This window comes from Takifugu flavidus, chromosome 16, assembly GCF_003711565.1.
Source record: "Takifugu flavidus isolate HTHZ2018 chromosome 16, ASM371156v2, whole genome shotgun sequence".
Taxonomy (NCBI): domain Eukaryota; kingdom Metazoa; phylum Chordata; class Actinopteri; order Tetraodontiformes; family Tetraodontidae; genus Takifugu; species Takifugu flavidus.
Window position 1 is genome coordinate 11,634,629 of NC_079535.1, and position 21,547 is coordinate 11,656,175.

At 46.9% G+C, this 21,547-nt stretch overlaps 1 protein-coding gene and 1 non-coding gene across 3 annotated transcripts in view; both read left to right on the forward strand.

The window, feature by feature from the left end:
- The first annotated feature begins 215 nt into the window (after positions 1 to 215).
- trnal-aag (transfer RNA leucine (anticodon AAG)) lies at positions 216 to 297 on the forward strand. Its single transcript has one exon. It is a non-coding gene; the product is annotated as a tRNA-Leu (tRNA).
- A 5,210-nt stretch (positions 298 to 5,507) lies between these two features.
- The window catches only part of lrfn5a (leucine rich repeat and fibronectin type III domain containing 5a), a 53,328-nt gene continuing 37,288 nt past the window's right edge, over positions 5,508 to 21,547 (forward strand). For both annotated transcript variants that reach the window (XM_057059291.1, XM_057059292.1), the window contains exon 1: positions 5,508 to 6,475. The gene's annotated coding sequence lies outside the window, so the exon portion shown is untranslated. The remainder of the gene's footprint in view (positions 6,476 to 21,547) is intronic.

A 21,547-nucleotide genomic window follows, 5' to 3' on the forward strand; every position in this document is an offset into this window, starting at 1 on the left:
GCCTTCCAGTTTCCCTCCCATCAAATTAAACTGATGCTGGTCATGTGATCCCATCAGCAGATTGCAGAGGCACCGGGCCAACCGTTAACAGCAAGGCTCCGTGTGAAAACATGGTCAAAACTGCAATATGTGGCGTCAAAACCCTCATGACATATTTGCAGCCCAGCTTAGTCAACAATTTCACACCTCATCCATTAAACAGGGAGCATTCCGGAGGTAGTGTGGCCGAGGGGTCTAAGGCGCTGGATTAAGGCTCCAGTCTCGTTGGAGGCGTGGGTTCAAATCCCACCACTGCCATCAGCAAGGTCTAGGTCTCTTTTGAAGTTGCTCAGTGGACAAAATTATTATTATAGTACTGTTGAAACACAATTCAGGTTAATCAACATATTCCTAGAGTTTACAGGAGCATTTGCATACATTTATTCCTCTTGGGGTCCAAACCAGAAGAACAGACATTATAGAGCAGTCAGACTGATGGCTTCCTCAATAAACTGTAGCTGCAGCTCTGTGTGTGTGTGTGTGTGTGTGTGTGTGTGTGTGTGTGTTTAAGAAAGAGAGAGACGTACTTCTTTAGTGTGAGCAGAAAGTTTTCCCTGACTTATTATTCTAGTGCAGGCCAAGTGTGTTAGAGCTGTCAAAACTAGGGCTGCTAATGAAGTTCATACTGTATCTGTATGATTCCTGGCTGCCTCGGCTTCATAAGGAGCCACTTTTACTGGTAAAATGCCTCAGAAATGGAGCAAGTCTTCTTGTAAATGCCCCTTCATTTTCTTTTATCTGTTGCTACTTTTCCCCAGCAGGTTACCCAACCATCTATCTTCTGTTTGCCGCCACTTCCTCTTAATGAGGGTCGCGGGGGTGTTTGTACCTGTCCCAGCTGTCACTGGGTGAAAGGCAGAAATACACCCTGGGCAGGTTAGCAGTCCGTCATAGGACACACAAACACTGCTCACTCCCACATGGTGGCAATTTAGAGCTCCAATTTAACTTAAAGTCCATGTTTCGGACTGTGGGAGGAACCAGAGCACCTGGAGAAACCCCCACAGGCAGAAGGAGAACATTAGTCCGGGCTCAGTCCTTAGGGGACTGGACTGGGAGTCAGAGGTTGCTGTTTCAAGCCCCAGTCGAGGAAGGACTGACACCACCGCTGAGGAACCCTCGAGCACGGGAGCAGATCCTCTATCTTGTCTGTAACAACACAGTAATTTCTTCTGGGTGTCCAAACAAACTGAGTTAGAAGTGACCCTCGAATTAAGATTTGGTCAGGCGTACCGGGGGGACACGTGAGGCAGATCGGAGAGGGACAACATTTAAGAGCGTCTCTGTGTTAAGACGATAAAAAACGCCCACTTCTAGACATTGGATACCACAAATGACGCACCTAAAAAGAACAATTTGCTGATTGGTTCGTCGCTCAACTTCAGCATCGATTTTAGAGGTTTTTTCTGACAGGCAGAAAAAAATCAATGTCCTGCAGACAGAAACCCGTTCTGGTATAACAACCAGTCCATCACATCTGGTTGGAGTTGTAACGACTCTTCAACGAATCCAGGTTCACTTTGGTTTGTCTTTCTGGGTTTCTGTTAATTGCCTTTAAGAAACAGGAGAAAAAGCTGCTCCCTTGTGTTAGCAGCATAAATAATTTAGGTTTATCACGTGTATAGAGTTGAAATAAGTCAGTCAAAGTAGCGTCAAGCAGTTTTACTGGCTGTTTTTTTGGACTTTACAACTTTTAGATCTCATGACATCTGGGTTTTAACTGAGATAAAAGTAAAAGTGCAGGTTAAGAAAGTAAGAAACTCAAACCCACATCACATAAGAAATAAGACAACAGCTTGGTGCTCTACCTTCAGGGGTAAGTACCGTTCAGCGTGGACACCTGGTACGGACATTATATCTTCTGCTAATGTTTAGCAACATATGTAACATGATTTCCAAGGAATCAATTGGTAGGAGATGCAAAAGAAAGAGAGTCTGGGCTTAACTTATTGCTGAGTGGGTGTTTCCAAGGCAACTTATCTGTGTGGACGCATTTGAGCCAACATGACCCGCTGCCATCTGCATCAGCTGTAACAGCTAATCAATACTTTGATCCACAGTGACAGAGGGTCAAAGCCCTGGCAGCTTAATGCTGATACCGGTAGAGCCTTTGTGCTCTTATCTGCAGCTCTGCCTCAGTGGGTACAGTTATGACATGAGCACCGCCAAGTTTAGGGATTTTCTATTGTTAAGGGTGGCCCGTTTTGTGTTTCCACTCTTCGGTCTGTGAAGAGATGGAAATACGATAAAGTCGGACGACTCTATGAGTGTGTGTGTGTGGGTGGGGGGAAGGGGTAGCTACAGCCAAAAGCGCTCTAATTATTTCAGTCTTGCCGCCCTTTTACAACCTGTCCTAGAGACAGACAGTGATCAGCACCAGAAACGTGAGGTTTTAATGACTCAGGGCACAAAGGGCATCGGTTTGTTGAGAGGTGGTCTGTATTTACGTGGCACCTTCTGAGCCTTAAAAGGTGTGGGTCGGCCACCACCCAATGGCTCTCACTCGCACGGCTCCGACAGTAATCGCAGGCTGTCTCTGCAGCACGTAGAGTCTTTGCTTTCATGAACACAGGGATAAACGAGCACGGAGCTCAGAATGAAAACGTATACACCCAACGCCCAGGGGCACGCTTAGGAACGTCCATTCATGCTTGATAACAGGTTACAGTCAGAGTGTTCACCTGAGTCATCTCCCAGATAACCTCGCACATCTTGTTCGTGTGTTATTAAAATTCTCGGCCTCCTAAACTCGTGACTGGTCCCGGTGGTAGTGTTGTGGCTGTCCAAACTCCCATTCAATTCTGGTCATCTGAGGACCACAAATGTCTTTAATAAAATGTTTACCTCAACGGCAACCATGGAGGACATACGTGGCACAATAAAGCTTTGTTTACGACTTGTTTTTGCGATTCAGGAGAGACGTGTCCTCAAACTCTGTCATTCTGCATTAATAAGACATTTTCCTTTGCTGGTATTGTCAAACAGGAACAATGGCTGAATGCGGCTCAGCGTGCCGGGTTATGTCCATCAAAACAAACACTTTGGGCAAATCAATTAATTTCAGCGACACCGGAGGAAGAATGCCGGCGCTATCAAGCCCTCGCAGATGGTCCGCTGTGGTCGCTCTGTCAGGGACTCTAAAACAATAAAACACGCGCCTTTATTGCTCCCGGGTCCCTTTTAACAATAAAATGTTTCATTTCAGGATTGATTATATCATTGAGGCACAATTTAGGCAGTGGGGTTTGTGGCGGGGGGGGATTAGGCTTTAAGCGGTTAACAAATGAAGGTTGATTTCAGGAGGGAGCGATCTTGGCAGCCACCTGCTAACGTCTCTTTAACAGCAGTTAAGAGCTAATCAATAAACTGATTGGCGTGAGCGGTAGCCCGAAGGTCGTATTACACCGCTTTGTTGTCAGGAACAATCGCTCTATGGCACACATGTCGCTGCACTACCTTTGGAAATCACGATTATATCAGACTTCATGTGATCTCATTAGCAGGAACTTGATTTTACATATTTTTAACTCATAATACTCATGACAGGAGTGTTATTGTGGGCTCCTTTGACCTTTAATGTGAAGGGAGAGTTTTCATATTTCTAGCAGAATGCCGCCCACAATTCAGTGAAATTTAACCGATTTTGTAAACTGCACTAACTAGCATCAGTTTTTCACTATGAAAAAATCCAGATTATATATTGAAGATACATAAAATGAGCCTTCAATCTGTGTACTTACAGCACCGTATTTGTCAGTGTTTGTAGAAACGATTCATGACTTAATGCGTTCGCGTTCTTGTTGAGTGGCAACATTAACGTATGGACATAAAAACGCTGTCAATAATGCAGCTACACAGTTTAGGGTTGTGTAACCAAAACCAGACAAATACAGCTTTATTCATGTAGTTTCCTGTTGCAGGTGCTGTTTTCTGAGTCGCTGTTGTTGCCCATAATGAATTTGGGGGTCGACATTTGAAAGTGTGGCCTCGTAATCAGTGGTTGTTTTTTTTCCTTTGATCACAAACCCTGCAAAGCCTCGTTTGCTATTCTAATCACCGCCCCACCTGAATGGATTTGGAAAAAGCCAAAGGTTTGATTTATGGTGCAGAAGTTATCAGCCGGTGCAGCATTAAAGCAGGAACCAGCATCCCCCCCCACATCCTCCCCGGCTGCCGGCCTCTGGTATCGGATGCACAGCAGAATCAGGAAAAAGTTCAAAACAACCTGCTGACGAAGAAGACGGAGAAGCCAAAGACGAAGAACAATTGAAAGGGAGATGAATAGTGGAGAGCGGCACGTCACCGTGAAATCGCAGCAACGTTTGTAATTTTTGTAATAACTTGTAAATGAACTGAATGCCGCGGTGATCTGGAAAACGTTTGCAGGGAAGAGAGGGAGAGTCTCGATGTCCAGCTTTAACAGATCAGACAAGATCAGATCTTGAATATGACGTAATCATGAGGTTTTAGTTCTAACACATATTAGCACCGCACTTTAACCAAAGAAATCATTTCTTCAACCTAAACCCTGCAAAAGTAGAACGTCAGGAGACGAACAACTTCGTGCTGGAGCTTTTGGACCGTGTCAAGACAGAAAGCTTAATTAAGATGCTTGACGGAGGTCGTGTTTTTTTTACTTCAAAATAAAAGCCTCGGTGAAACGGATGACAAGTGAATGAAGCTATAGCTTTGATACGTGAATATTTTTTCTTCCTTTACCTTGGTTTTGAAATGGAACTCGAGTTTATTCATGATATTAAACTCCTGAAGCATCTTTAGCCATTTTCTAACCAATATTAATCCTCCAGTGTGTAGACTCATTTCAAAGACTCAGTTAACTATTTATTCTGTTCCGTGTATTTTGCTGAAGGTGACTACAAGTTCACCTACTTTAGTGTCATTGGAGCCAAATTGAGGTGAGTGCCACTTTTGAAAGAAAAAAAAACTCACCAAAATCATCATTTTGTGCAAACTGGATCAAGCCTAAAGCCTCTTTTCTTCTTTAAATGAATGGTGAAGACCTGAGGCATTGTGTTCAGAACCAATAATGCTACCGCATACCGACACGGCCCCTATATTTTACGTTTCAACAGAGATTATCTACCCATCCTATCAATCTGCAGTTTCAGGACTGTTTCTGATCTTGGGCCATTACATTTGAACAAACAGATGATTTCTTCCTTTTTTGAAAATAATCATTGGTCATCTGGGACTGAGATAGATAATGAGATTAAAATGAGTGTTAATCATTATTAAAATGCATTACTATTAAATATTCAAACGGAAAAAAAACGTTTGTATTCACACTTGATATATTCTCATATTAACAGTTGCACAAATACTTTCAAGCGCACAGCGGAAATTATATCAAAATATCTCAATAGGATTATAGATTTCAGCACGGTGCCAAATTGTAGAGGTTTATTTTGAAACCAGCAACAGGAAGTGGTTCTTCTTCATGTGGTCAGCTCGACAGTGGGCCATCCTGCTGCGCTATATGGATTAACTGTACGGGAGAGGCGACCGGTAAAGATGCGCGAGCCGGGGCGGGACTGCGCCGTTCTCATGTAGGTGAGGGAAACGCTTTGCTCGGACGTTATTTCGTTTTCATTTAATGTTCTTTTTTAAGTGTTTCCTTTTATAAATCCTGTCCGAGACGGGTCTGTACCGCAGAGGAGGCGCTCAGACTGGAGTTAACGGAGCGCGAGGGACGCAAACACGCGCGCGCACACACACATACAACAAGCTCGCGGTGGTGAAGTAGGAATCCAAGAAATTCTGCAAATTCAAATCGCCTCCAACAAACCGGGGAAAGTACTGCTGTGGGATTTCAAGAGCGCCCAACGCCCGACAAACTCTGTGCGAGCCGCGGGGGGTGTTTAGTTGGAATAATTACCCCTTCCGCCCTTTTGCCTGGGATATTATCCTCCGTTAGCCCCGTGGAGTTCTTCCTGTCTCACCTGCACGAGGACAGCGACCGGCGGGAAAGGAGGCGGAAGGACCGCCGGCGAGGACAAGCGAAAGACCCGAGGAAATAAAAAGGGGAGGAGGGGAGCAGCGGGGTGTCATTCCGGCCCCCCTCGGATGGGATTCGGCTGTCTCGCCGCGGATGTAGGGCTGAAACCCGGAGAGAAACACGGGCAGGGAGGAAGAGAGAGGATGTAGTCATCGGGAGCTGGGAGAATGTAAAACGGACGCACCCCTCTGGAAGACAGCAGCCAACTCCATATCCCATACGGAATCTATAAAAGCCACCCACGGGGATAATACATAGAATTGCCACGCTACTTACATATATGGGGCACGTTTCTGCACCTGGAACCTATCTGCGTGGAGTTATACCTACAATTCTCACTGTCAGTTTGATAATGGCGTTTGCGGAGACAACTGCGCCTTGACGTTCGGCGAAAGAAGGAATTATTGCGTCCGGAAAGAGGTAAGAAAGTTCCAACTGCTCTCCTTTCTCTATTTTTTTGGGGGGGCGTCTCAGTTTTTGACACAGCTGAGGGAAGAGAAGTGGTGGTTACTGGGAGGTAAGTGAGGGGCAGTGGGATGTGGAGGCATTTATTCTGGGTGCTGAACTGAGGCGTGGGGCGGCAGGTAGGGTGGAACGGGGTAGGGATGGATGGATGGACGGACGGACGCACGGAAGGATGGATGGATGGATGATGGATGGATGGATGGAGAGGTGGGCGCTGTCGTAGGAAAAGCTCCGAGAACACTGCAAGGTCAAAATTGATCCAGGTTTAAGTTGGAGAATCTGCCTCTCTCGCCCATTGCGCACGCGGAGCAGCCGCAAACCCACTTAAACGTACATGTATATAGGCTACGGGATAATTTTAGCCGTCTTAAAGCAGGTTATTAAGGCGCGCGCACACACACACACACACAGCAAACACTGCGCCGCTGTGCGACGCACGCGCGCAGGGACGCACACGCTCAGGCACACCTGTACCTCGAGAGATCCTTGCAATGCAAATAAGACGCATGCGATGGCGCGCTGCGCGCAATTACGCGTGCGCATCGACATCTTCGCCTCTGTGTCTGTGGCACGCCGAGGCAGATGAAGCTCTCCCCTTTACCGCCGCGCGCGTTTCTGTATGTGGTGTGTAGATGCGTGCGTGCATGTACGCGTGTGCACATGTCATGTGTCTTTAGGTGTTTCAGGATGCAGCTTGAAATAAAGATGTGTACGAACGTTGTGTAACACCCAGATTGTGTCAGTTTTAAGAGCGGCTGAGCAGGATTTCCTCTTGGTTCTGTTCTCGCTGCATCAGTTAGAAGTTCTCCTCTCCTCCACACAGACCTTGATTACTCTAGATCTCAGAACTGCTCGATGGAGCTCAAGGTTATAATCGATTTAACCCTCACCCAAAGAAAACGTCTAAGCTACAGAACTGCATGGCCAGTTCCACAGTTGCTGTAAAATTCTTTCTTATTTGTGTCTTTGGCTGTAAGATATCCCAAAAGGGCTCTTGCTTGCAGTCAATACGTTAAAGGCTGGAGGCTACCTCACACACTCTGAATGAAGCCGCAGTACGAAAGCTGCCTTTAGGTGTCACAGATCGATTTTATTACGTCCTTTATAATCTTTGCTTTAGAATTCCATCTTGGTCCTTCAAGTGAGTGACTTTTGAGGCAATGGGTCGACTTTACTAAACTTTACACATTCATGAAGCGTCAAGGGAAACAACACTGGTGTCAGTCTGTATGTGAGTAATGAATGAAACCAAATAAAAAGGCATCATCACGTTTACAAGATCTTGGTTGTCAGCATCTTCTCCATTTTTTACCCCAGCGATGGTCAGAGGAGAGGCGCTGCAGAGAAAAGAGGCAGCCCCTCCTCTTGGTCTTCTTCATGTGTTTCTTTAATACCCATCTTTGCTCTTACGCCGTGTTTATCTCTCTGCGGCTCTCACCTGCTCGCTTTCCCTTCTGTTTAGCTACCTGACAGAGGGCTGCAGGATCCTGCAGAGTGGGTGGTGGAGCTCTAATTCAATTTATTCTGCTGCTCAGAGACAGGCGGCGAGAGCCAGAGCGATAGGAAGCGGGATGGAGACCACAGATGTTAGGGAACGTTTCCTATTAGCAGCAGAGAGGCGAGGCAGGCCTGATAGGAAGCCGGCCTGACGCTGTGGCCTGTGGATTGATTCTGCCGTTGACAGCGCACGTGTCTGTCAGCGTGCAGGCGTGGTCATTATCAGTCTCCACGGTGTCTGAAAAAGGAGGATTTTTGTCAGGAGAACCAGAAGACAAACCGCCACCTGTCCTCCAGCGTTTGCTGGAACCAAAAAATGACCGGCAACTCAGATGGAGGCAGCCATATATTCCAGCCATCGTCCAGATTTTACAGCGAAATGGTGCAACGGAGGACGAACGCTGAGACGGAGCGTGTGGCCGCTGGCACTGGTGACGGTGCACGTTGCTGTCAGGAGCAATATTTACCTCACCAAAGTCTCGTGGCGTGATGATCAGCAGGCAGACGTCGCCTCGTTACAACTGATAAATTGAACCAATTGGAAAAAGAAACATCCACCTGCTAATCTGTGGACAGGTGAGCTAGCGCTAGCCGCGCCTCATGGGAAGAATAAACAGATTTCAGAACTTCGGCACCCGACTACCGCAGGATCACGATCTGCTCCATCTCTGTTGTGTCTTTAGCCGACGAGATCAACGGGTTTCTTCTGGCGACATTAGTTGTGTCTGGTTACCATGGCAACATTAATTGTGTCTCGTTACCACGGCATCAGAGAGGCGATCGCTCAAACAGTCTGAGACCCAACCAACCACAGGCACATTTCCGCTTTGCAGTACCACTTTAGCTCACGTGTTGGAAGTCAGTGAAATTCTACCATCTTGGAACTATTTTTCAAATCCCAAAAATACTATTAGTTGTTGTTGAATCGCAGATATATTATGGGATTAACATGAACTTGTTGCCAAGGCAGTATTAGTCTTGGACAAGATGCCGGCTCTAGTTAAGTTCCTGCTTTAAACCCATTACAAAGCCCTTAATTACACCAGAGCTTGTTTACATGTTGTTCTTTTACTCAAGATCTTTAGAAATTGGGCAACAAGAGCAGCAGTTTGGTTCTATTTCTTGCTCTCGTATAAGTGAAACACCTTTGTCACCCAAACAATCAGCCCCGACAGATGTTCGACACCCCTCCTGCCTCAGAATCACACATGACGTCTGACACGACAGCACATCTTGGTGTGTGTGTGTGTGTGTGTGTGTGTGTGTGTGTATGTGGGGGGTGGGGGGGTGGGGGGGATGACATGACAGATGTGAGTGTTAATGAGCTGTGTTCAAACACATAACTTTGGATGAACATCAGGGAACACAGAGCCCCCAGTTCCACAGCTTTTATCCAGCTGTCTTTGTAGTAAGCAGAAATCCTGAATGGATCATATTCACATGTTAAAAACGACACATGATCTTAAATAAAACGCGCAGCGGGGACCTCACGATGGCACATGTCAGTCCTTCCCAACATTTTTACATTTTAACCTGCTTATCATGGAAGCTCCCACGTGTGTGTGCAGGAAGCCCGGGAGTTCGATCAGGTTCAGCTTTATTTATTTTTTACGACACCTTGTTGCAGTGAACATCTTTTACGTAGCAGCGCCGAAACAGCTCGGTACCTGCCAGAGATAATGTTGTGCAGCTGTGTTAGACAGTCAGGAAATAGAATAGAATTGTTTTAAATCGTGAAACACTCCTCAGAACAGCCTGGATTTCTTTCCGCCTCAATGCCTCTGAGTACTTCCAAAGCATCCCCGTATAAAATGCTGTTCAATTGTCCTTTCAGAGGCTACAGCTAAGTGTCGGTTAACCTGTGCGCAGCCAGTGCTCATCACATTTATCAAGGACAAAAGAAATAACTCTTAAATAAGGCTGTGGTGGCGAGAAACTCCAAGGCCTATTATTTGATTTAGATATTAGCTGTTATGCTGCTCTGCTATTGGCAGTCAATATCATCTCCTACAACTCATAACGCATATTCCAGGACCACGAACATCTACGGGATCTTCAGGATGTATTGGAGCGGTGAGGGATTCAGCACCATGGAGAGCTACGGCATGAAAACCTCTTTCTTTTTAACATGGGCCGTATTTTCATGACTATAAGGCGCACCTAAAACACTGAGATGTGCGCCTTATAACATGGTCCGCCTTGTGTGTGGACTGAGTTCCAAAATCTGCTGTGCGCCTTTGGTGGGTGCACTACGGTAAACGCTCCGCCAAACGATTAGTGGCACACCTACACATAAGGATACCCTAAAATGGCGCCGGTCAAGCGAGGCGCGTATGTTTTCGCTTTAGGAGGAGGTGGCATCTCTCCATACGCGCAAGGACAAGTGCTGCGCCGCGGCTGCCCGCGGACTACCAGGAGAGGGTGGCCATCTTCCCTAACCCTAACCCTAATCAGGAGAGGGCGGCCAACTTCCCTAACCCTAACCAGGAGAGGGCGGCCATCTTCCCTAACCCTAACCCCAACCAGGAGAGGGCGGCCATCTTCCGCACCTACTGCCGCGGCAAGATAACCGCGCCCAGCCACATCACCAACATGGATGAGATCCCTCTGACTTTTAACATCCCTTTGATCCACAAAGTGGAGAAAAAGGGACCAGCATGGTGGCGATACGCACAACGGGGCACGAGAAGTTGTCGTTCACCTTGGTTCTCGGCTGCCACGGAAACGGACAGAGCGCTGGGTGACGGAAGGCGAACACTCCTTCACAAAGACTATGAGGCAGCGGCGGGCAGGTTATGCCACCATATGCAAGTGGATTGTAGACGCGCGGGCTATGATACCGTCCTCATGTATTGTAAGAGCTTTCACAAAATCAGCACTGAAGCGGAACCGGTCGGTGAGTGCGATTCAGATGATTAAGAAGAGGAATTCGGGATGTTGGACAGTAAAATAGTGCAGCTGTTTAATTCAGATACAGAAGATGAAAACTTTGATGGTTTGTGTGGCGGAAGAATGAATATTTTGTTCAATAAATGTGTCGAAACTCACTGTTTTACTTTCGTTGTCATTTTTACTGTATGTTTCAGCATGCGCCTTTTAATACAGTGCGCGTTATGGTCGTGAAAATACGGTAAAGACTTTTTCCAGTAAATGCAGGGTGTTATTTTATATCGTTTTGGAACAGTACCGATCTTTTGGACCTTTTTCTTGTTATAATATTCAATTCATAATGTGCACCAGTCATTTATAAAGTCAGCTTCCTTATAGCAATGGAAATGTCAAAGTATAAACTTCAATGGCTTAAACCCCTGTGATGAAAGGAGCCATTATAAACCCACATAAGAACAACAAAACATTTGATGATTCCTGGCTAGCATTACAATTTCTTCTGGTTGCAGCATTTATCAAACGGGAGAAACACGCTGTTTCCTGACTATATTAGCGCTGTCTTTTCCTCCCTCCACTGTCTTCTTTTCCATCTTGTTTATTTAACGTCCTTGTCAAACTGTCAGTATTTTCTGACGTCCTACTCACCGTCATCAAGCTCCAGCTGTTTGATGTAAGGCTGCGTTCAGACTCTAGCGCTAACACGCAACCCCGTATCTGTTGGCGTTTTATCCTACAAAACCAACTGCACTTATCATTGCGAAATGTCCATAATCTCAACAAAACAAAAAATTTTAGGCATTTGTCGGCAAAAATATTTATCTAGCGCTTCACTTTCCCAGTATTTTGTAGCCCAACCACAGGGAAAGGCATTTTTATGGAGTGTATTTTAATCACGGCAATGAGGAGGTCATCAGTGATAAACGGTGTTGTTTTTTGGAGCAACAGACGGACTGAACACTGAGTAGATTAAATGGTGCATTTAATTAAGAGGCTTGGGATCAGGAAGTCAGAGATCAGTCTTAGCCCTTACCAGCAGTAGCTACATTTTGCCTGGTCTAAATGTGCGGGCCATCTGTTCACTCTCAAAATAGAGCTACATCCAGTAGAAGGTGCAGGATACAAACTGGTTTAGCTTTGCTTCCTGTCAATAGAACCTGTTCATTCAACTGTTTTTGCACATGGACCTGGAATGAGTTGGGTTAGTCAATTATATCACCGGCATCTTCTGGAAGCCTCTACCTTTACCATCCATACTGTAGGCTTTTAATTGTTTCTCTAAAAGTAAAAACATATTTTATAAGCTTTGTCTGTTTTTGTGGATACAAGTTTGATACAAGCCCAGTCAGTATGTTGTCTTTGCTTTGACATCATATCTGCAAGAGAACGCTGGCTCAGGCTAGTTAAGTTTCTGCCATCTGCTTTACAAAGCCGGGTCGACTTTTAAATCACCGCATCCCACTTAGCTAGCATTTACCCTAAATTCTATAAAAAGAAGCCAGCTAATCCTTGCTGTTGGCATAGGTTTTGAAAAGTCTCTGCGCTTGGCTCTAACCTTAACTCAGCAAGCTGATACTCGCAAACAAACACTTCAAAATTTCGAGGGCTCCATTTATTCAACTAAAGGGTATTTGCTTTTGTATTTGGCAGAGAATTTCATCATATTTACAGACTACTGACGGGATACTGAACATCCCACTTCTTTTAGTTTTCCAATAATAAAACAATCCAGAGCTGGGGGACAGAATAGTGACACATGAGTGCATTCTCTGTACGATATCCAAAAGTAGTCTCTTTTTTTCTGGTCCGCAGATGAAGCAGAGCAGCACCGAAATTTGTAACATACTAGATTACAGAACACAATATCAAAGTAAGCAGATGTTTTTGGGGCCAGGCATCGAGTCTCAAACAGCATCGCATTCAACTTGACAGGACTGATCCTGGTGCCAGTAGATTCCTGGCAAGTTTTACTTTTTTGATGTTCTGGTCTTACTTAAAGGAGTCCCATAGCCCCAATGGTCCCTGGTTCCCGTAACACAACCACAGAAAAGAAAATGCTATCTTGCAAGCCGATGTTTTTGAAAAGGACTTTGATTAGAATAAGCCAGTGCGTGTGCATGTGTGTGCGCGTGTCTCTGCAAACAACTGGATGAGTGTAAACTCTCCTTATCTGATGCTCTCCACAGTCGCAGCATTTTTTACATTTCGGCGTAGACAGGTGATTACTGGATGAGATGCAGAGTGTGAAACAAACACTCTCAAACTCGTGGAGAGAGCCCCCATGAGCTCTCACAGAATGTCGACACCGAGAAGAAGGTAAACACAAAATATCTGCTTATACAGGCATGCACAGGCATGAGTAGGCCCCTAAAAGGTTGGACAGCACTACCAGGTGCTCTCTGTCCCGGAAAACATGACTCAGCCATTTAACAATACCAAACAATGAGTCAACACATTAGGAAGAAATTAACCAGTAAACTATACAACTTATAACTGACATCTGGAGCTGATCAATTGGGGCACCTTGCATTAAACCCTACGAGTGATGAGAATTTTGTGGTATTTTAACCCCCAACACTAACCCCCAACCCTAAACCCTAACCCACGACCCTAAACCCTAACCCACAACCCTAAACCCTAACCCCCAAGCCCAAACTCTAGCCCACAACCCTAAACCTTAACCCCCAACCCTAAACCCTAACCCACAACCCTAAACTCTAACCCCCTACCCTAAAACCTAACCCTAAACCCTAACCCACAACCCTAAACCCTAACCCCCAACCCTAAACCCTAACCCCCAACCCTAAACCCTAACCCACAACCCTAAACCCTAACCCCCAAGCCTAAACCCTAACCCACAACCCTAACCCACAACCCTAACCCCCAACCCTAAACCCTAACCCACAACCCTAAACCCTAACCCACAACCCTTAACCCTAACCCCCAACACGAACTCTAAACCCTAACCTTAACAAGAAAGGAATCGGTTTCCCCCATGTTTCGCCAACATACCCGTGAGTGTGGAGGGAATTCCTCCGAGGTAAAAGCTGTGGAGAAGGTTCCCTGTTTCCACCAGGTGTGGGTCTGTGTCCAGCTGTACTGTAACGTGATTCACAGCCTGCGACCCAGTTGAGTTTTGACACGCGGCGTGACCTCATTGTGACTGCAGAGCCAAACATATCTGCAGCTTTGACAGGCTCAGCATGGCCAAGCACACAACTCACCTGAGCCTTTCAGGTCATTTCTGCTTGATTTAAAGGAGATTCTGCTAGATTTCACTCTGCTGTAAAAGCAGTTTCACTCCTTTTTTAGGCTGTTAAGCCATTACAGAGATACCGCTTAGCAATAAGGTCATAGTAGCTCCGTTGAAAGGCTTTAATTGTGCTTTTATTGTCCCGGTATTGTGTGAGCTTGTCTGGGTGTAGCTTAATTATGTATCTATATATCTTTTGATACTGACAGATAAGCCTAGCACAATGTCAGAGCTACATCTGAAGTCTGCAGTCTCGGTTCAGCTGGGTCACTTGTGTGGGGGGATTACAGTAACGGTGCTATAAATGGAACTCTGATGAGCTTCTCAGGTCTACACATACCAGCACTTGGTTCCAGTATGATACTGGATGGGTGTCTGGCCGGAGGGGCGGGGGGTAGTTTTAGCAAGGGCTGTGAAAAGATAATTATCTCGTTGTTGAAATGCACATCAACAGTCGGTTAGCGTGGTCACTTTGTGTAGTGCGTCTGTGTCTTTAAGATGTTGTTGAACTGTATTATGTGGTTTGGAAGCCGGATGAGCAGTAAAACAAACCTCAACCGTCGCCATGTCTGATTCTCTCCGATCTATGATGTGCACCATCAAATACACAAACCAGAGGGCTGTTTTGATTCCTTTATGATTTATTCTATGTTTTTTTCCTTAACTTCTTTGCCAGATGCTACATCTTTGTGCTCAGTATCCGGATATCTTGTTACAAGATACTTTTGCTTATGGACAATTCCAGCCAAGAAAAAGCTGATATGTAGGTACGTGTTTCTGTTGGCGTGAGGAGCAACTAGTCTTCCACTCGTTTCACGGAAACAAGAGGCACAATTTACCAGCCTACCTGGCTCTTCCAGGGCCTGCGGAAATCTCTGGCAGTCGCCAGGAACCCTCGAAGGCACATCTTTAATCTGTCATTAAGCCACCATCTAGCGCTGACACGGATTACGTTCACGACCGTTTATTTACCCTCATCTCCTTTCCTGGCGAGCGTTATCGCCACGAGGGTCTACAAGCATGTTTCAAACAGTCTTCCGGCTTCACGCCGTCTTTTTGACTTGAAAGACAGACATCAGCGCGTGTCCGATGCTTGATTCTTATGGAGAATGTCTGTGAGCGCGAACGTGAGCGTGCGGGTGTGGTTCGCCGTAAGCTGAAGCCATCTGGGTTTGTACCTCATTAGTATGTCTGGTGTTAACCTCTATTAATATTTATGACTGGGGTCTAAACTGGTATGAATATTCATTTTGCCTTTAGGTCGTAGACAGGTGGAGTGACTGAGATTCCAATCAGAAATCACGTTTTTGGGTCAGGACACTTGATGACCAGGAGCCCCTTAGCGTGCTTCCTTGATGTCATTAGATGTGCTTTAGTCACGCATGTGACCTGAGCATTATAGTTTTCCAAGTATGGTGCCCCTTGATAAGAGTTGTTACCTGTCAGTCACCTGTGGATGGACGCGCACGTCATGTGACCCGAGATCTGGATACAACTGTATCAAAGTTGGACTTTCATTGGACGTTTGGCCCTGAGTCAGCCTTTGATGTAAAGTTCTGTTGGAGTGGAATGAATTGAAAATGAAAATATGATTAAAAGAGTGTGTAATGATGGCAGTGAGCAGTGGGACACATCACACATCATTAACCAACAAAAAGTCTTCGGTTGGAGGCTTTTGAGCGTTCCCCAAGAGGCCCGCCCGGCGATCATTGGAGCATATCTCTAACAGTGGAGTGAATTACACATGCACCCTCACGTGCACGCATCCCCACAGATAGAGTGTTCTAGGTGGAGCCGAAAGAGGCTAACCAGGCACTTTATGGTGGCGTCAACGTGCACAACTTTGACCCACATGCTCCTACTCAGAAGGGACGATTTCTCTTCCTACACAGACGAACCAAAACCATTGCTGGAGGAGCAGAGTTGCTTTTTTGGGTGGGTTTTTTTTTAGGAACCATGGCGTGACTGCTGCCTGGCGTCTCTATACGTGTATGTGTGCACGCTTGTCCAAGTAGTTTTAAAGACAAACACCAAGGGGAGAACAAAGAGCTTCCTTGAAGGATACGCATGAATTATTCACCTGGTCAGATAAGAGAGGGAATAGGAGTGATGGAGTGATGGAGACTTTGCCTGACTGAAACAAAAGGACGGACAGACAGAGGGAAACCAAAGAGCCATGACGATGATGATGGACATCACGATGCTCCCTGAAGCTCAGCATATCGACACATCTGCAGGGTGGAAATCTTTAAACAAATCAACGACTCACTTTCTGTCAAAATGTGAGCATAAGAATAAAAGAGACGCTTTTGGAAGTCACGCTGACTTGAAGGGAGTTTGTCCTGTGGAATCCAGAGCCGGCAGCGCTTGGGCTGAGCTGCAGATGTGCTTTATCAGAGCCAATGGTGGCCCCTCTCCTCTCCCCTCTTCTTTTAGAAATGCAGTGAGGCAGCAAAGGACAGGAGACAATCCAGATGCATTATCCAGTTTGAGGAACTTAAAATAAGTTCCTCTATCAACCACAAACAGCTGTGGCGATCGGCCCTGTCGTGCTGCAGCGGGATTAGTTTGGCTTTGGAGCACATCCAGCGACAGGAGGGAACATGGGACTTTAGAAAGTGATTAATGAATCGGTTTGAAACAAAAATGCCTTTGAGTCATGAACTCTTCCTCTATAATACACGAGAAATGTGTTTTACCTGCGATGACAGGCGAACCCTTTTGGACCAACTCAGGAGAAGACGGAGTAAAATAAAGAAGATAAAAGAGATGGACAAACAGTCGCTACAGAAAATGGAACCAAAAAGAAGATATGTGCAGTCGCATCTTTCATAGTGTGGCAGAGATAAGAATGAGGCGATAACAGAGTGAAAAAGGAAGGGAAGCCAAACACTGGATTTATGGAAGAACCAGATTGAATATCATCATTTATTCATGGGGAGTGGTGGAGAAAGGTGGGTGGGGGGGGGTGAAATGACTCTGGGAGGAGTTTTATGTAACGATTTATATGTGTGTCTGTGTGTGTGGGGGGTCCAGTGAAGATGCTATGCAGAGTTACTCAGGACACCTGGGAAAAGGTGTGTTCTACGATGCATCACCACCCACTGCACACCTCATCCCAGGTCTGATCTTTGGGCCCGGCATGATGGCGTCCCGCGGAGGTCAAAGTAATTAAACGCACTTTTGTTCCGGAGGTAATTCGAATCCTCTGAGACATCATCGCGTCGCCAACGGCAGCCTGCAGCCTGCTTTCACGCATCTGCATTCAGGGAACGCTACGCTGCCTGTCGCTGTTACATTTGAAGGTCCTTTCCCTCTCAAGTCGTTGATTGGATGAGACCATTATTCAACTCAACATGTGGCCATTTGTCTCAGCTGATGCTCGGGGTGATATAGGAAAGGTCCTAACGGCAGAATGTGACTGCATTTTTAATCTGTCTCCAAAGCTGCAGGGGAGCTAGCTGCTTAATACCGGCTAGCAGCTGTTCCTCCCAGAATGACAAGAAGCCAGCACTACACACACAAACACACACACAGCGAGGCTACCAGATGCTGCCTAGACGAGGTAATTGGGAGGAAGAATGGTTGGTAAAAAGAAGGATGAGGGAAGTGGACAAATAGTTTCTAAAGTTCGGACAGGATTGAGAGGGCGGTGCGAGTTTGAAGGGGACGCGAACTGGATAAAAGTCAAGTCTGGCAAAGTGTGACGGGATAAAAGGATGAGAGAAGTGGCAGAAGAGGTAGCGGAGCGCTGCGAGGGTGGAGAGATAAAGGACAGAGGAGGAGCGGAGGAGTCAAATTCACTGTGGCCAAAGTGAGATTTGCCTCAGGAGAAACAAACGGACTTAGCAATAAAGGGGCGCGACGTCCAGCGGTGGATTCTCAACACTGCGAATACGGCTAAAAAAAACAACAATTATAAAAAAGTTACTCACAAATCTCTGACTCCTGCTGCCCATCATCTCGAATTTCCTTTAATGTTTTATTCATCGGATCGATCCAACGCTCTGTTTACACGGAAGGGCCGCGGTTAGCAGAGCCGCGAGGTTCTGGCCTTCCTGTAGGGCGCTCGCATCCTCCCACGGTCCAAAAACACACAATCATCTGACCGGAGCCTCACAACTGGAAGCTGCCGCTGTACGTGTTGACAGGTGTTAAACACACGCAGCGCAGGTTGAGATGCGATAATCCCCTCTTCGCTTTCTTTCCCATCTCCTCCTTCTGTTCCCGTCCTGGTCACTGCTGAGTCATGCTTGTGCTGCAGCGTTCAAGGAAGTTCTAAAGATATTAAGCCCTCACACACACACACACACACACACACACACATCGGCCTGACCATTTAAGCACTGTTTGTACGGCTCAATTGGGTTAGCTGTGGGCACGCTGGGAGCAGCCTCACAGGCATGTTTCCCAACACCCCCACTGCGTGTTTTTGTGTGTGTTTGCTAATGGGCCTGTGGCAGCGGGCTAAGTTTTAGATTCATTTAGATTCTAACGATACCGGCGGAGAGGCAAACGGGATAAGACGGGCGGGATGAAGGGCCGATAAAGGGAAGGTGGAACCCTGCTGCTGTCATCATACGTACGTTTTCTTTGGTGTGTGTGATGCCGTTTAAAACGCGCGTTCAGTGGGCGGGATAGGAATCCGCAGGAGGTGGGATGGGCGAACGTGCCGCACGCACCAGCGGCGTTCGTTAGGATTTGGTTGAGATTTTGACTGACATTAGCAAATTGCCTCCCCACAATTCCCCTGATCAGATTTGCGTACACACACACACACGCACGCACGCACACACACACCATCACCAGTGTTGGCAGCGAGCCCTGCCTTTGTGCTTCCCAACAAACCGGGATCATAATGGAGGCGCCGATCATCATCCCAGACACATAGAGGGATAAACACGGGGGAGAAGGCATAATGGAGATGTGTCAACATGAAAGAGGGAATCGCGGTGGCTTATACGCCTCGGAACAATGTTCACAGAAACCAGCAATTATGAGGCGAGCCTAAAACGGGCCGCCAAATGAGCGCGATGAATATTGCTGGTTATATGATGCGTGAGCAACAAAATGGTGAGACACACAGGAATTAATCATTTGGAATGGAAAGTGATACATTAGGATTCCTGTCTGTATTATTTAAGACTTTCTATAACTTAACTTTTTCATAACAGCTGACGAGGAAGGGGGTTTATTTTCTCTTATTAATTTTCACTTTCCATCCCGACAGCTGAAATTATGCTTCTGAAATGACGCTTGCATTTGCCACTTGGAGCCGAGACTGGCCGGCAATCAAAGCATCAAGAGGCTTTTGATGTCCTTACAGAAATAGCAATTATTTTGTGTAAGATTAAAGAAAAGAAGCTGTTCTGTTAATATCTGCATGTGCAGGATTTCTCCAAACTGCACGTGGGTAGAACAGCAGCCGTCACATCAGTTTTCATCCATTGTAAAGTTATTTTTGTCCCCCCAAAAAAAAGCATTTCCACATTTCCTCATCCTGACCAGTATGAGAGCGGCGCCGCTGCACTTTATGGAAATATATTGCTCTGGGTCTTTTTAATAAACTATGGCTATCAGATACTCCCTATATAACCTGCAGACGGAGTACTTTTAAACTCCCGGACCCACATTAAGGAGCAAGAAAGCTGCTGCGGGGATTAATATTAATAATTGACATTAAAAATCTATTTAAATATATGAGCTTTTTTATTCCTGAAAATGGTTTATGGATGACATTTAAAACCTCTGTAGTGTATTTTTCAACTGCAGTGGCACGTACTTGTGTGTGTGTGTGTGCGTGTGTGTGTGTGTGTGTGTGTGTGCAGCTATAGTTGACAGCTGCTGGAGTTAAAGGGTCGTTACCACTCTAATCACCTCGTAACGAGGCCCTGGAAGAGACAGAACGCTTCTACCCTTCGGGCGGCCGTCTCCTCGCCTCTCTGCTTGACCCTCAGTCACTGGAACACACGGCAGGTCCGTGACCTCTGCCCTCGCCGCGCGGCGAGGGCAGAGGTCACTGCCGGGCAGCAGCAGTCGGGAGCCCCGCGAGAGAGCCGGTCCGGAAGGGTGGGTGGAAGTGGGTGCGTGACAGGTATTGAGCAGAGCGGTTGTGACATCGGGCGTGCTCGGTGGGCAGCGGCGTGACAGGATGTCACAGGAAGGCGCAACACGCAGGAGAGCGCTGAGCAACCTGTCACCATCGCAGTAGGAGCTTTTAGCACTCCTTAGCAAAGCAGCCCTCCTTCAGACTGGAAAGACACATCGCACGGAGAGAGAGAGAGACGTCGACACGCAGAGACACTCGGGGGAATCGCGCTGGGTTTGCAGCTGGAAAACAAGTTTATGATTAGATCAAACCGGTTTCCGGTTGAAGGAGTCAGACTGCAAAGACAAATAACCGATTTCTTTTCAGAGTAAAAAGGGATTATATAGCCGGCGAAGCGGAGGACGAGCGCTGGAGGACTAGCAGCTTCCTCATCAGCCTGCTCAGAGTGAGCAATGACTGAGTAGCCCGGGTGAAGGTGGGCGGATTTTTCTGGAGCTTTAAAGAAGGTGGTTTTAAAGAAGGTGCTACGAACGGGCTGGCACTGGCGAGTGCACGTGACCCGGGCGAGGACCGGACCAGACCGGGAGGGGAAAAAAAGGGTGCTGGAGTCATGAAAGACCGCCTGGAGCGGGACAGGCCAGAGTCACGAGCCGCTCTGCACGCGTGCATGTGAGCGCACGTCAGAATGAAGGAAGTCAGGATGTGCGTGGGCGTTCACATTAATGTTTCTCAGCGGAAGGCGCAGGGCGGGGGGGCAATAATGAGCCTTTGTTGTTGTTTATTGCTTCTGTCTCTTCATATTGAGGCTATTGTGACGGTTAAATAAGGTTCTACTGGTTCTGCTGTTTCCAGCCCAGTGGTCTGGATTCTGAGCACCATAAAGCATCGTGCAGGTACGTGCACGGTTGATGGGGGTGCATGTTGTTTGTTTCTTGCTTATTGGCCTCATATATCACACGCATGCTGACGCCACCAAAGATTCGGCTCTGACAAATCACCAACACCCCGGGTGTAAATCAGGGTTACGGCGCACTTGGCTTCGCCTGAGGGGGACCTCGTTGTGGCAGACGTCCCGTTACCCAGAAGGAAGAAGCGGGAACTCATCCGCGTCTCAGCGCACAAACCGTCTCCCTGCTGAAGTCAGATCCCACCTCAGCAGTTAGCTTCTAGTTAGCTTCCCGTTCCAGCTGAGCCAGTAGGCTGTGGGGAGGCTGCTGACCAGTGCTGACAGTGACAGGACTTCAGAGTGGTTGCTGGAGCTTGGTTAGGCGACGCAGCCCTGTCAGGCGGTGGTTTGGGCGGTCCAGAACGTGGACTCCACACGGAGCTGGACCTGGGCAGC